This window comes from Diorhabda carinulata, chromosome 5, assembly GCF_026250575.1.
Source record: "Diorhabda carinulata isolate Delta chromosome 5, icDioCari1.1, whole genome shotgun sequence".
In the NCBI taxonomy this organism is placed as follows: Eukaryota; Metazoa; Arthropoda; class Insecta; order Coleoptera; family Chrysomelidae; genus Diorhabda; species Diorhabda carinulata.
Window position 1 is genome coordinate 17,429,762 of NC_079464.1, and position 16,497 is coordinate 17,446,258.

General features: G+C 31.3%; 1 pseudogene; it reads right to left on the minus strand.

Annotated features, from left to right (window-relative positions):
- Positions 1–9,814: 9,814 nt before the first annotated feature.
- Positions 9,815–10,629, minus strand: LOC130894527 (uncharacterized; annotated as a pseudogene).
- Positions 10,630–16,497: the final 5,868 nt, after the last annotated feature.

A 16,497-nucleotide genomic window follows, 5' to 3' on the forward strand; every position in this document is an offset into this window, starting at 1 on the left:
TTACATCTACTTATGACAAGATAGAAACACTTTAAATTGGCTAAGGATTCTCAGAGGAAAGTTTTGCTATAGTTTTGATTTTCTCACCATCAATGTTTTTTGAATCACTGCACATGAATTTTTGGGCAAAAATTTGGCCCGGAACATTGTTTTTTGAGCACTTTTTGACCAAATACTAGTACTTTGTCCAGTTTTGGCGTATATCTCGGAATCTTGTTTTCGACAAGCTCATTTGGCAAAAGTTCCCCATCCCTAACGTTTTATTATGAGATTAACCGTTTCGCCACTATAGCTCACTCAAAAAAGGCCATATTTCTATATCTAGTGAAATTAACATTTTTCGTGAAAATCGGCCTTGCTGTAATAATAAACTGTTGAAACAATATTATACAATTTAAATGATATGAAAGCTTGACGTAAGATTTACTAGTCCAATTAAAAAATATATAACTGGATCTTGTCTTGAAAAGAAGAAAATATGTAGGTATTAGATATATATTTCATAAAATAAATTTACACAGCTTAATTAGAATTACATAATGTAGTTGTTGTGCCGTGCCATTTCACCAATAATTGAATTCTGTTTTGAGAAGTCATTGTATAGGTCCAGCAATTGTTGGAAAAAAGATTAATGTAATTCTGGATTGACTGGAGGTTTTAGAAACTATGTATTGAAAACAACTACAAACAAATATTTCCAAATATTGAGTAGTAAATTTAAATATATTGGATGGGTCATCAATATCAACAGCTTAACACTAGCAAAATATAAAGATTATCTAACGCTGACAATGTTTTTTTATTTAAGACATGTTTGTTTAGAATATATTTATAATACAAATAATTGAGGCACAGTTTTTCATCTAATCTGCCAAGCTGTTTTATTTAGAGACAATATAAACTGGAACCAAACCCATTTGTCACATGGAATAGTAGCTGAACTGTCGTCAACCTTGTGTTTGAAAAATAATACAATTAAATTTTATATTTTCTAATTATTTTGCCTTTACGTACTTCATAACAATTTGTGCTGGATCAGAAAAATTGGAGGTATCATTGCACAACCGAGGTTTATAGATATTATATTTGTACAACCGTGGTTTATAGATATCATCTTTGTACTGAACATAATTATCATTTCTAATAAGCATAATGCCTTCTGGAAAGGAATTATAAATGTATTGTCAAAGTCGTGACATTCCGATTTCACTAGTGATAATAAAATTAAATTCAAGAGATAAACCTGTTTTGAAAGATGAGCAATATCTTTCAAATCAAATTAATAGAATCAAAAAAATATGGATTTCATAATAATAACTTAAAACCAATTTCACAAACAAACGCAACCAAAAAAATAGCTTCATTTTATACAAAGTAATTATCTGAAAACTAAACTTGTATCAATTTAATAAAACAAAAAACACTCCATGATCGATATTTACGAAATTGAAATAAAACTGAAAGTGTGCTTAGGTATATAATTCTGTATCTAAATACAGACATATTTCCAATAATTGCATTTCGTTTGATTAAGACTTTAATCCTGACTGTTTACAATTTACATTTCTTATAAATTAATTATTATAAATTTCTTTAATTTCTTATTTCTTAGACCTTTTGATATATTAATGATTCTAAATGCTCTTGATTTTAGGATAAAGACTTAAAATAAGTCGAAACGTCGAATTTTCATCAATCTCATAGAAATTATTTGAAAAAGCTAATTTTAAAACAGAAGAGGCCTGAAGTCAAAAATATTTAGAAGCATTTTTTATTATATATATGTATATATATAATTAATTATATATTTTTTATATAATTATATATAAATATATATATACAGTGTGTTTCAAAAAATTGTGATCCCGTCTGTAGGCTGAATAGAAAACTGCTCAGTGAAAATTTTTCGTAACGTCATCTGTATTCAAGATAAAGGGCTTTGAAGGAAAAAAATTTTTGGAAACTGATACATCCAATGGATTTGTTTTTGTCTGACTCTCATAGAGGGCGCTAGTTATACACGGTTCTTACTAAGTAGTATTGAACGTAACTTTCTCAATACTAGATTTATTGAGCAAAATTTCAACTGAGCTTAAACATCATTCAATTTTACAATTTGTACTAATGCCTCTAATAGCTCACTGCTCATACTTATTTAACTTTGAAAAACAAGATCCATAAGACTGGATTTTTGTGAAACTTTACAAGAAACAGAAGCCTTTAGTTTCAATTTATCCATTTTTTATGGGGTATCATTTACGCGACAAAACTTTTCAATTCACATAACGTTTACTTATTAATAACAATGATAATTAATAATTTTATCAATACTTCATACCAGCATCGGTTATGACTTTATAATTTTCAAATCAAAATATTCCGGAAGCGGTACACAATATCGAGTTTTATCAAAAGCACCTTTTTGGTGTAAAATTGAATAATGTTCAATCGAAATTTTTATTAATAAATCTAATATTGAAAAAGTTATGTTCTACTACTTGGTAGAGTCGTGTAACTAGCGTCCTCTATTAGAGTCAAACAAAAATAAATTCATTGGATGTATCAGCTTCCGAATTTTTTTCTCTTTAACGCCCTTTATCTTGAATTATCTTCAACAAACAAACATATTTTTCAGTTTTCTATCTATCCTATATAATATATATATATATATATATATATATACAGTGTGTCCAATTAAGTCGGAACCATATAGGAAACGTTTTTATTCTTAGTTTTTTGAAGAAAAGTTATTCAGAAAAGTTATTCTTCATAAAAAGTTGTGCATGGTTCAAAACTTGGAATGCACCCATCAGATATCAAAATTTGTTAGTCGTATACGAGGTATGTAAAAAATATGCTCAAGAGTAAAGTACCTTCATTTTTCACAATATTGACAATTTTTATCAAAAAAAGTTGTTCATTATTGAAAATTATTGTCAGATATCCAATATTATCCATCTAACATGAAAAAATTATTTTTTTTTTGTGTTTATTAACTTCTCTGTATCAGCATTGCCCTGACAAATTCAGGAGATTAGCAATTTGCGTATAGAACGATTTGTTATCTAAGATGCACTGAAAGCAAACGTCAAATCGCTAGTTAGATTTTATAAAATACAAGAAATGGCGGTTCGGTTAAGTAATGAGGAAAAAATTGTAATAGTGTTGATTGTGGGAGATAACTATCCCTAATAAACCGTCAACGTGCATGGTTCCAACTAGACGGTGCTACATGCCATACCACTGTAGCTGTGAGGGAATATCTTGAATCGACTTTCAATAACAAAGTAATACACAGACATCGGCACGTTTTTTGGCCGGCTATATCTCCAGACTTAACCCCTCTGGATTATTTATTATGGGGCTACTTAAAACATAGGGTTTACCAGCAAAGACCTTTTCAAAATATTAATCATTTGGAAAGGACAATTACAGAGGCATGTCAGGAAATTACTGCAGATATAATGAAGCATAACATATTAAGAGAATTTAATAGACGAGCCACTAAATGTTTAGAAAGAGATGGTGGATATGTTGAGGCTTTGGTCAATTGAAACAAAAAAAAATTGTGTGTTTCAGCTCCGACTCACGACTGGAGTTTACTCCTTAAGTTCGATAGTCTAACCAGTTTATTTAACTTAAAAAAGATTGATACTGTATAAAAGGGTAAATTTGTTAATTAATGAAAATAATATACATATATAAATATATATTTATTCAATTTATTCATTTCATATACATTTATTATAACTAATCGACGAAATATTTTACATTAAACTTTTTACAATAATCAATAATCTCGATAATTCATATTGGGTTGATTATCTAATTTTATGTGTTGTTTTCAAATATATATTTATATGAACTACATCGATAATTATTAAAATATTTAATAAATACAAATTGCACATGCTCATACATATAATACATGAATTATAACGTACCTTGCAACCACGTGTTTGTTAGATGTTCCGGCAATATCATTTACACCTCTTTCTGTCTTAGTTATTTGAAAATACTTTCAGTTCACTTTAGTGGAACACAATGATAAAAATTAAAACTTCACAATAACAATATTAATTATTGATATTTATAATAAAAACAGCAATATAAGTATGTCGACACTGACAAATTAGAAAGTTGCGCATCATAGGGTGCGCACCAAAAACGTAATGAGGTCATTCATCGATAGATTTTACTCCTCACATTTTTCTCATACCGGGCCCCTTATATATGCAAATCGATTCTTAAGGAGTAAACTCCAAAAATAAATTATTTTACTTCCATTTTTTATTATTTTTTGTTCAAATATTGAATTAACTTGTTTATCTTTTCATTTGCAAAATAAAATATTATGATATGTATGCATTAACTATTCAATTGCAATGTACATTGTTGCATAACTTAATAATAAACCGAATCTTGTCTTTCAGTAAAATAGCTAATTACAAGATTTAGTAACTATGCATGTATTGTATTTATACCAAAAAATATCTTTTCATGGCAGAAGGGCAATATTGGATATGTGTCAATAGTTTTAAATAGTGATCAACTTTTTTTTAATAACAATTCTCGATTTTGTAAAAAATAAAAGTACCTTACTCTTGGGTGAAAATCATGTTTTTTGACGAACCTCGTATATGACTGATAAAAGTTGTCATTTGATGTTTGCATTTAACTTTTAGGTTTGAAAAACTTTTTTTCTTGAAACTAAAAATAAAAAAGTTTCCCATATGGTTCCGATTTAATCAGACACGTTGTATTTATATAATTTTTTAGAAGAAAGATGAAAATTGACGTTTCTACTTATTTCAGTCCTTTTCAAAATATATTTACAAATGTTTTCAAAATTCATACCATCATGTGTAATTTTTAGCTTCAAAGGTGGTATCTGTTAAACAGTCAAGTATGTATAAACGTGATTTAAAATTGTTCAAAATTTAGTTTACTTTGTAACAAATCAATTTGTAAACACGCAGAATGTCTATCTTTTAACTCAGAAAAATTATCATCAAATCTACCACTCGGAACAATATTTGAAATTTTGGGACCCAAAAACAATATTACCTTAAAAATTACCTTGAACCGATCTCGATCATAAACTTAATTTAACAAATATTTATAAATAAAACACTTAAGTATACGGTTCATGCGAATTTTGTAATTTTGTAATAAAAAAAAATTAAACAAGAAATATTTGCTTCTTCGTGACAATGTCCGTTGTCGATTACTGAATTTATTATGATGATCTGCAGTCGGTCCACCTGATCTCGAAGTATTATGGTAGATTCGTTTCTTGTATAGTCTAAGTCCACTTTTTCGTGTATAGTTAATGGATGATTTTTGTTCGCAGTCCTCCGTAGATCCAGGTTCCTATCCTTAAAGGGACCGGTTCATGGTGACGTGGATCCTTTGATTTTACATGATGATCTGGGAAATGCTCCATCGCTTTAGTCACGCCAGACTGTTGTTAGGTGGATTGGAGCTTTTTTGCTAGGATGGAGTATCTTATCGCTGCTTTTCGGGAGGCGTTTAGTTGAGTCTTGGTAACAGTTTTTGGCTTTAATATTATCAGCGCTGGCAATATTATTTTTGAAGTAGTTGTTTTCTTTTAGGGGAGTTTCGGACACACTCTAAAGTTAATTTGGCACAATTGCTGAACTGGTGTTGGGACTTTCATATTCTCCTGATCTATGGTTTCGTCGTCACTTGATACATCCTATGTCTGTGAGGCATGTTAATGGTGTATTGTAATACCCATGGCAACTATAGCACCTCTTTGATCCGCTTCTTTTTTTGAGACTCATGTTTTACCTTGGCTCTGAGGATCAATTCGAAGCTATTAATTTTTAGGGCATATTTTTATTGAAGTCGATCATGTAAATAGGAAGCCCCATTTTTCTCCATATCTCGAATGAACCTGGGCGATACTTTTGACCTGGATGCCATGTCGTGAAAGATTTTATTTCGTGCCTCTTATTAGATCATCTGGTACGACTTTCTTAGTGAAGGTCTTCGTTGTATTCTCCTCTGGATGTACTTTTTAAGGTATTTGATGAATTCTACGGTGTCTACAAGCGTTCCTGGTTCACAAATTCCAACAGCTTGGTTGCTGAAACTCATCCATATTGGCAGCTTGCTATTTATTCACGGGAACCAAATGATAAACTTTATTATTGAAACTGGCTTCGCCTCGGTTTTGTATGAGTTTATGTTAAGAAATACAGTTTTTATGCGTTTATAAATACAACCACAGAAACTGTTGTTTATAAAGGTTCACTATAGTTTCGCAAACAGGTCTATTCAACTCGAATATTAACCGTTTATGCATGTTTGCCTTATACCTTTTTCTGTTTCCTTTTATATCTACTCTCAGCGTGGAGAGTTTTTTAGATAATTTTTTATAGTTTTCGTGACTGTTTTGGAGGATGCCTCCAGTGGTCGTGCTATTCTACCGCTTCTAACTTGTTTCAGCCGACTTATTGATATAGTAGATTGAGGAATCAAAATAATTTTTGGTAATTTTTAATTTTATATAATAACTGTCAATTGATTCCGATTCGTTAGTTAATTGGAACAGTTTAGTAATCATTACTAATTTTAAAAATTATCAAGCTGCATGAAAGTCAATAAATTTTCCGGATAAACCACGATGATGATGAGTAATACTCGTGGTTTCCAGTGTTTACTTCGTTACTACCAACCGCTCATCTAAATTTTTATGTGATTCGCAATTTTGTCTAGATCACTAGATATTATAATTTAGATTTTTAGTTAAGATGTATATATACAGCGTGTCCATAATACTTGATGATTACTATTAGTTCCACGAAAAGAATTGGGTAAAAAGTTTCGCTAGCATTACATTAAACTTCAACCAGAGTACTAAGTGCACGTCGTGAGAAATTATGGAAATAATAATTCAATCTAAAAATATTTGCATAGATATTGATTCTGAATATATGTTTGATTATAAATATTGACAAAACAAAATTTTGATAATTTTTCATCAAAATGACATCAGTTCCCTAGGTCCGTGCCACGATAAATATTGAATCACTTATATTTAATAAAGCAAGGCAGCAGCTGTTGAGCTTAATTAAAAACATTTAGTCCGGGCTACCAAGGTTTTAACCTCCGATTTACATGATCCTTCATCGATTTTAATGAAATTTTGACAGCAAGTAGGGAATGCCTCGAAAAGCAAAATCTACCCTATGCCGATGTGTGCATTTTCTCTGGGGGTGAGTTCCACCCCAACAAGGAGGTGAAAATAACCGCGGAAATCGATAGAGGATTAAATTTTAAGCAAAAATTGTTTTGTTTTTTTGAAAAATCAATAGTTTTTGAGTTATGCGCGATTGTAAATTCAATTTTTTCTTGAAAAAAACCATATTTTGAATCGATTTTTCATGAATAACTCAGAAACTTTTGTTTTTATCAGAAAAAGTGGGAGAAGCAAAAATGGAGCTTATAAAAAACAAAGAGATTGGTGCTTTTTAATTAGTTGTAGGCCTAATACAAACCGAGTTATGATTTATTGAAGGTTGAATACATTATTCGAACGACAATTTTTCAAAATTCAACGTCGAACAACGGAAAAACGGTCAATTTTTCGAGAAAATTACATAAAATATTTTTTCAAAAAGCTTTGGAATGAGGGTTAGTAGAACTCTCTAACATGAAAACAGTTATGGCCGAAATAAAATCAATTTATATTTTTTTGTAGAAACAAAAATCAATTTCACCCTCAGCAATAGTACCGAAATGGCAATAGAAAGATAACTAACTCACGGTCGGTTTACTTACATACTAACAATTATTTTTGGGAGTTTGAACGTTTCGAAAAAAATTATATTTAAAGTCGAAAAATTATTTAAGAGATTATCAAAAATTTCTTCTTCTTTCCAAAATTTCGGAAAATAACTTTAAACCCTTTAAACGTTGCCCTTTTAAAAATAGAGGGCTAAAAAAATTTATAAGTACTACGTTTTGAGCAACTTAATATTTTTTTCGAAATAGGGGTTGAAAATTATGAATACAAAATATTCAAATCAATACAGTTAAGGAAAGGTCCATTCAAATGAATAAGTCATCAAATATATATATAAATTTCTTCAATTTCTTATTTCTTAGACCTTTTGATATATTAATACATGTAAATAGTCTTGATTTTAGGTGTCTTGTGTTTCAGAATTAGTTTTTTTTTGATAGTTTTTAAAAGAAAGATAAATTTTGACGTCTCGACTTTTCTTTAAGTCTTTATCTAAATATGATATTGACACTGACAATTTACTTATTTATATTGATCTATATTGGAACCAATAAGAAAAATTAATTTTTCCTTGGTTTCCACATCTCAAATATATTAAATTTATTAGAATTTACAAAATAGAGCTATAAATTTTTCTTAAATTATTTAAATCTTTTTTATTATTTATAGCTTTTTCGTTCTTATGAATGTGAACCATTTCTAAAAATTCTCTTTTTCGTGTATTGGAATTCCGTTTCAAGAATTTTTGTATCTTTATAATTGAATTTATGTTTTTTTGATATTTCATGGTCATCAATACGATAAAAAAAATAGAAATGCATTTATATCGGTTGAACATTGGGGAATTTTTTTGTTGCACACAAACCAAATGAGTCAATTTATCATAATTCATTCAGCACATAGTCATTGAATAATTTATATTTAATTTTATATTACGATCCATTATAAAGAGGGTGCTTTATAAGGGATGAATTATATAAAACAGGGTTGAAAATTATGAATACTGTATTGAAGTATTGAATAACTTTTATTCAACCCTTACAAGTATTTTTCTACTCATTAAATGCTTATATTTATAATTTTACTGAGTTTTTGCAATAAGAGGTAGTTTTCACCCCTAAGAGTAATTTGCACATATCATTATAGGATAGATTTTGAAGATAAAGGTAAGACAAGCTTAATTCCAAATTTTCATGTAAATCGATGAAGGTTCTTGGAAATCGGAGGTAATACCTTTTTTTACCTTGGTAGTCTAGACTAAATCTGAATAAAAAAATTTGATCATCCTTTTTCGACAAACTCACATCTTACGGTTTCTTTTCCACTGTCCATACCACACGGCAGAAGAATTTCGACATATACTAAGAATATGACACGATTAAGTTTCGTCTGAATTATGACTCATTTGAATTCAGTTTTAGCATGTTTATAAAAAAAAAGTTTTTTACATGAGACACTCTGTATATATAAGACTAGTTACTAACGCGTTCAAAATAAGGATAAAATTGGTTTTAAGCAAATATTGAATTAATTTACCATTCTTTGTATGGCACGCAAAGTTATTATTAAGAATGTGAATTATTTTATATTTATATTCAATAAAATATGTCAACAAACTGTGTTGTTTTTTTTTTTTCATAATTTTCTAAATCAGACACAACTGCAACGATAAACGTAGAAGGTACGCTACGAAGAGCCTCTAGAGGAACAACATAATGTTAGATAGTTTTTAACTCGTTTATATATATGTTACAGGCCGTTTATGAAAAATAGACCATATATAAAAGGACTAGTCCGTATAGAAAAGGACTGAGGATATTAGTCTATATGTGTAAAAAGCTTGTCTTTTAATGAACTGTCTAGTCCGTTTATAAATGGTCTAGTCTAAAGGTCTAGTCTATTTATATACGGCCCAGCTGCACCTACGCCATATGTATATTTCTAAGATATTTAAACACATTTTTTTATTTATTTATTATAGAAATGAGTTATACATAAAAATACGTACGTAAAGAATACAAATTAGGACATTTCATTTTTTTATTTGTTTGTACAACTTAAGCTATTATCGCATTTAGAATTACATAGTACATAACCTTTTCGACAAGCACATTTCTTTTATTGACATTTACCCTTACAATTACATTTTTTAAAACCTTGCCCGTGTCCTGTCGATTGAGCTGTAGTCACCGATCTAAGAGGGATTTCTCTGTCTTTGGAAACTTCTTCAATTTTCAAAATGTTAGCAGGGAACGTACTAAATTCTGAAAGGCTATAGAATTTTGAAATCACTTCTTTGTTCCCAAGCGGTAAAACCCATCTTCTGTGGCTTCCAGTACTACAGCTAAAACTGACCTAGCATCTGCTCTGCCTCGATCGACGTCTGGAACGGGAATTCTTACAGTCGATCCGATTTTCGGTTTTGGATGGGTGCTATCTGATATTACTTTCATTCGTTTTGCCTGTAGCTGTAATCCATCGTTAGCAGCTTTTCTTGCCATTGCTATGTTTCTGTTTCTAATGCAAAAACTGCAAATATTTTCTGAACATGGGTTTCCAACAATAAAACCTTCTTCATTCACGGGATTGAAACAAGTACTGCATATCGGACATGAAATTTCTTGACCATCATCATGATTTTCCGCTAATACTCTTTCCAGCTGCTCTTCCATGACCTCTTCTGTTTCTATAACAATTGCTATCTCCGATTGATGCGATTGCTTTAAGTCTTCTTCAGTTGTTACATCGTTGTTACGTCGTTGAAATATCACAAATCGGGTTATTTTCAGATAAAATACTTCGTAAACAACAGCAATAAAGCGGTAAACTGTCCACGTGCTTGGAAACACTCCCATCGAGCATACGGCCTGAATCACAATAGTCCGTATATAAACTGTCCATGAAATACCACATTTTTTACATATGGTCTGCCCAATTTAGACCGTATGTATACGACCTAGGCCATATACATACAGTCTGATTTTATATATGGTCTGTAACATATATAACAACGAAATCCTTAAGTCAATTTTTGCTCACTACAAAACGACGAATTTATTTGAAATTCCGCACATCTATTGAGGATCGTTGACGAAACAATAATTTCATACAACTTGTGCTATTTTTAGCAATTTTCCAATATCCAATTTCTGGTAGTACTTTGTACCAACAACCAAGGGAGGTAGTCAGACCTGCGTATTGCTCAATTTCAAACAGAAGATAAATGCAGTATATCTTGAATGGGAGCTTATCAACCACTTATCGTAATAAAGGAAGGTGTCATACCCACAAGTTACTCATTTCTTGGATCTGTCATATTTCTTGCAGTACCGCTGTGTTCTCATAATGTTTTCAACTCGTCTTTAATCAATTTCTTGTTATTAACATCTTTTCAGTACTACAGGTATTTTAATCAATTTTTATCAACTTCATTTTTTTTATTTTTCCCGCTTCATTTAAGTTTAGTTTAAGTTCTTTTTTATTTCTGTATTTATTTTATTATACTATTATATGTAATCTTGTGATTATTGAAATAAGAACTGTAAGTATCTCATAATCTTTATGGCTTTTCAATAAGAATCACAATTATCTAGTTGTGAATTAACTGGAAGTTCTAAAAATACTTATTAAAATAATGAAAAAATAAAATAATGCGGTTCTCGTTTTATATTGATTACTACAACTTTATAGCGAGTAAACGTTTAAGTATAATTATTAACAACCGAATATCTATAGTTATTGTTAATTATTATATCTGTTATTGTAATATTTTCTTTGATTCAGTTATTTTTTTTTTGGATTAGAAAGTTACCAAAACGAATTGTTAACTATATTTATTGTTTTGAAAAAACTATGTTCTTTCAAGTGGGGCGGCATGTTTTGACATAATAATTTCCCATTTAAAATTATTTAAATTTAAAAACATTGCACAAATGTAACCCAGACAAAGACACAATATCTTGCTTGTAAATTAACTCACCCCCGATGCGAACCATTGAGATCTATTAGTCATTTAGTTGAAGGATACAAAAGCGTTCTTTATTTTTGCCCTCCGTTAACGTATCCTCTGGGATTACAAAATTTTTATCTTATATCAATGTGACTGTGTAGAATCATGAATTCAGCTACTTAAATTCAAGGTTTATTCATTAAGATTTATGGTAAACGATCCTAATAGGGACCCACATCTATGTGTTTCTTGTACACTTGAGTTCCATTAAGGTATGAAATTACGCACTTTATTTTTTATCGACGACCATACTTGTAGATAATTACAACATTTTATATAATACGATTTTTCAGTATTTAAGAGCGATCTGTGAACAATTGATGTCTTAATACTTTGGCGTTCGTTCGAGTATAGTCATCGGATTATTGAAACCACGATTAACTACTTATTTCATTATTTAATAAATAGTTTATTTCAAAGTAATTTTGATTTGATTTAATACAATGAATATGGTCAACCATCATTGGTTAGCCTGAAGATATATTACACTCATTGCCGTATATCATATTCATCTCCAAGGTGGCTATTGCTATTCTCTCTGAACTATTCTCTTCTTATTGTTTTTTGCTTTGTTGGCTCTACAATCGTTTCTTCTTTATAATCCATAGACAGGTCTACTCCATATTTTTATCTTTGCATCACCGGCTTTTTCTTATTTGTTTCATTTTTGCTATTTATCATAAAACCATTTCTTCGGCGCGTTATTCCGAAGTAGTACACGCAACCTAACCTAACCTAACAATAGATGGTAGCCAACTAGCCGGAGAACATACTTTCAATCACAATAACTACGTTTGTGTTTACTAACATCTTAATAGCGCGCTCATTACCGAGTGAGTATCGATGCTCCGACTCCGTACAACCAGCGTTGTACAGAGTCGACTTCGTACAATCATCTCTGTCCGAAGTCCGCCAATCTCGGCTTCCTACAAAATGGCTTGTACAGATCGGACTTCGTACAAATTCATTGTACGAAGCTCGACTCCGTACAAAATCGGGCTTGGGACGTAACATATACATTTAAATAGGATTCATTTCTAAGCTAAAATGTTGTTAAACATATTTTCAATCCTATTTTTGTTGTTTGTAAGTGCTAGCTTTCTAATTGTTGAGATTATTACTTGTTATTGCCTGTTGTATCTATTGGTAATCTACTTGGTATTTTGAATACTCAATTATGTTTGCCTAATGCCGTATAATTTAATTTTAACCCTCAGGTTTCCTACTTTTATTGCTTCATTTTTTATCTCTATACCGTGTAACATGCCATTCGGCTTATTATATTTTTCTTCAAACATTTTCAATATTCCTTTGTTCACGTTTTGTGGCACAGAAGTCATTTCTGATTTATTTATTCTAATATTGAGGCCGGTTCAGATGCTGCCAGTGATTTAGTAGACTAATTTAGTCGAGTGTGTTTACAGTCAAGTTAATTAATAGAGTTTGCTCAATCAAGTCAAGTCGAAGCAATCGTTTACACGGGCCAGTATTTAGTTGAAATCGATTAGCAGAAAATCGAATATCGGTAGTGGGTTTTCAAAAATTTGTAGGGATTATTTTAAAATGAACCGAAAATGGCAAGCTACAAACCAAGATCATCTTTGATCAATATTAAAACATCTTACTAACGAAACTAGCTGTATATATTTGGAAATAATACAAAAGCCTAAAACGTATATGGGTAAGAAAACGGATTAGTAAAAGAAATGAGCTCAGAGCTTCCAGTTGCCTATTAAAAGAACTGGTTTTAGAAGATTCAAGAGAATATTTTCATGCCCTCGGGATGTCCGAGGAGTCATTTAATGTTTTGTTGTGATGATACTATCATGAGAGATGCTATTCCAGCCTCCACAAAGTTGCAGGCAGTATTATATTTTCTATCTACTGGCAGCAGTTTGCGAAGCCTACAGCATTTCTAGAGAATCTTAAAAGCAAGTTTATCAGAAATTATTCCAGAAATATTTGATGTAATTTATGAGAAATTGAAGGAATATGTTTAGGTATGTAGTTTTTATTTAAAATATTCAACATGAATTTTTATTCATGATACATTTCATAACCTGTAAATGTAGTACATACTGTTTGACTTAAAATATCGCCGCCACTTGCTGATTATTCTCTTGAGGTTTTTGTTTCGAGCTCTGTTGAACTGTAGTCATTTTAATAATGCACATTAGCAAACCTACCTGGTAACGGAAGTAGGTTCGAATCTAGTGTTACATTACTTGAATTGATAGAACAAGCCGATGTTGATCTTATTATTGGTGCTGTAGGAAAATATTGTTGGTTTTGTAGATGCTGCCGCCGCAATTTGGATAAATATGTTTGTACAGTGGACCCCCGGTAATCCGGCCTCCGCCTTATCCGGCACCTCTTCTGATCTGACATGGTCTATTACATGTACTATGTATTGAATATTTTTTTGACAATCTTCGCTAATGCATGATTGAAAAAGTTATAACTTATACGCACCACCACTATTGTGCTCGACGCGTAGGGTATTGTTTTGATTCTGAGTGCTTAGTTTGAATTTGACTACATATGAAGATAGCGGTGCGGTCTAGCGTGTGTTTATTGTTTACTATTTATTCATTGTGTATTACGTATTCGTACCTAGTAATGTCGTAACAAGCTCAGAAGCGAAAGCACAAAACACTAACAATTAAAGACAATTGTGATATTTTAGACCGCCTAAATCGTAACGAATCTTTTAAAAGTTTAGCAAGTGAATAAGGCGTAGGCCGATCTACAATTTATGAAATTAAAAAAAAAACGAGAGATTAATCAATTTGTGTCAACTACTGACTGTGGGCCAGGCAAGAGACAGACACTCAAGAACGCTAAACATCCAGAAGTGGAAGAACATGTGGTTTCTTCAGGCCCATGTTGACTATGAAAGGTAAATATTTTTATAAGGAAATAATAAAAAAAGATGATTTTGTGGCTAGCAAGGGATAGCTAGAACGTTTCAAAAGTTGCCATGGCATATATGACAGGAGAGAAACTCTCTAATGATGCTACCTGCATAGAGCCATTTAAAATCCGTAGCAGGACGAAAAGTAAGTGAAGAACCATACTACCGTGTGCTAACGCTGCGGGTACACACATGCTAAAGATGGTGGTCGTTGGAAAATCGAATAAACCACGTGCATTCAAAAACATTGATTTGCCTGTACACTATTATGGACAAAAAAGTGCGTGGATAACAAAAGATCTTTTCAAAAAGTGGTTTGATGAATGATTCGTACCAGAAGTTAGAAAATGGTTGAAAGATCATAATTTACCTTAAAAAGCGTTGTTGCTTCTTGATAACGCTCCTGGTCATCCATTTGAAGAAGAACTGACAACTGAGGATGACATCACTGCGATTTTTCTTCCGCCAAACTGCACTGCACTGATTCAACCCATGGATCAGCATATCATTCAGTTTGTAAAGCAAGATTATAAGAAAAACCTACTTCTGAAAGCCTTATCAAAAGAACTGGCTGTAGAAAAAACGTTAAAAGAATTTGATATGAAAGATTTAGTTTATGCTCTTTGTCAATCGTGGAATACATTACCGTCATCAACTATTACATCGTCTTTAAAAAAGTTATAACCAGATATAGTCGCCACCAACTATCCACAAATCAGTGTACCTTCAGAAGTACTACTAGAGTAAATTGCTGTTGAAACACAGATAAGTCCGGAAGATTTGGAAACCTGGTGCCGTGGAATGGATAAAGAGGAAAATATTTTTTATGAAATGTCTGACGAAGAGATTATAAAACAGATTTCTAGTTATACAACAATAAATCAGGAAGATGACGACGACGAAGTAATTGCAACTACAATTCCGGAAGTGGCAGCACAAGATGCAATAAACGCCTTTGAGCTGGGTTTGCAATGGGCTAAAGAGAATGGTCGATCTTCTACTTTTGAGAAAACTGAGGGATAAAACAAGCAAAAAAAATTGATGAATATTTTCATGCTTCATAAATTGATTGTTCATAAGTTTTTATTATATTACAGTTATTACATATTTTTAGCATTAATGACGTTAATTTTATAACAAAACGCAAGCTCTCTAATGTGTTGTTTAATTTACTAAATTTGACATACATAATGAAGTATGATTTGTACTTCAGAGTACATATACATATATGTATGTACAACATATACTTTTTAGTAAAAATTTTCGGGGGTCCACTGTATATGCTACTGAGCTTCCAACGCCAAATGTATGGGCATTTTTTAAAGCTGCAATCCAATATTCCGTCCAAATACGTCAAACTCATTTTCTTCCAATCATTTACTTATAGATTTGATAATTTCCTTCAATTCTGTTTTGCACCTGTTGTAGGTGTAGCCTGTTCCTCATTCACGGTATTTACCTCATTTTCATCGGCAGGAACAGAGAACAGGAACTGAGAGATTATCGTCTTAGATATAAATATATATCTATAAAGGGTGTCTTACGGATACAACAACAGACGTTTTAGGAGTACAATGGACAGCCGGTAATGCGATAAACGTTTTTTTGCAGGGCAGAAGCGGACTATCGAATTTGTCGAATTAAAGAGTACTGTATAAGACCCCCTATAGTCCGTAATTTTTTGAAAAACAATACCTTGTAATCCGACAAATTACAAATCAAAATACACATGTACATAATAAGTAGGACCAGGGACTTCGTATGTGAAAAAAAAAATAAAAACTAATACATTAACGTCAT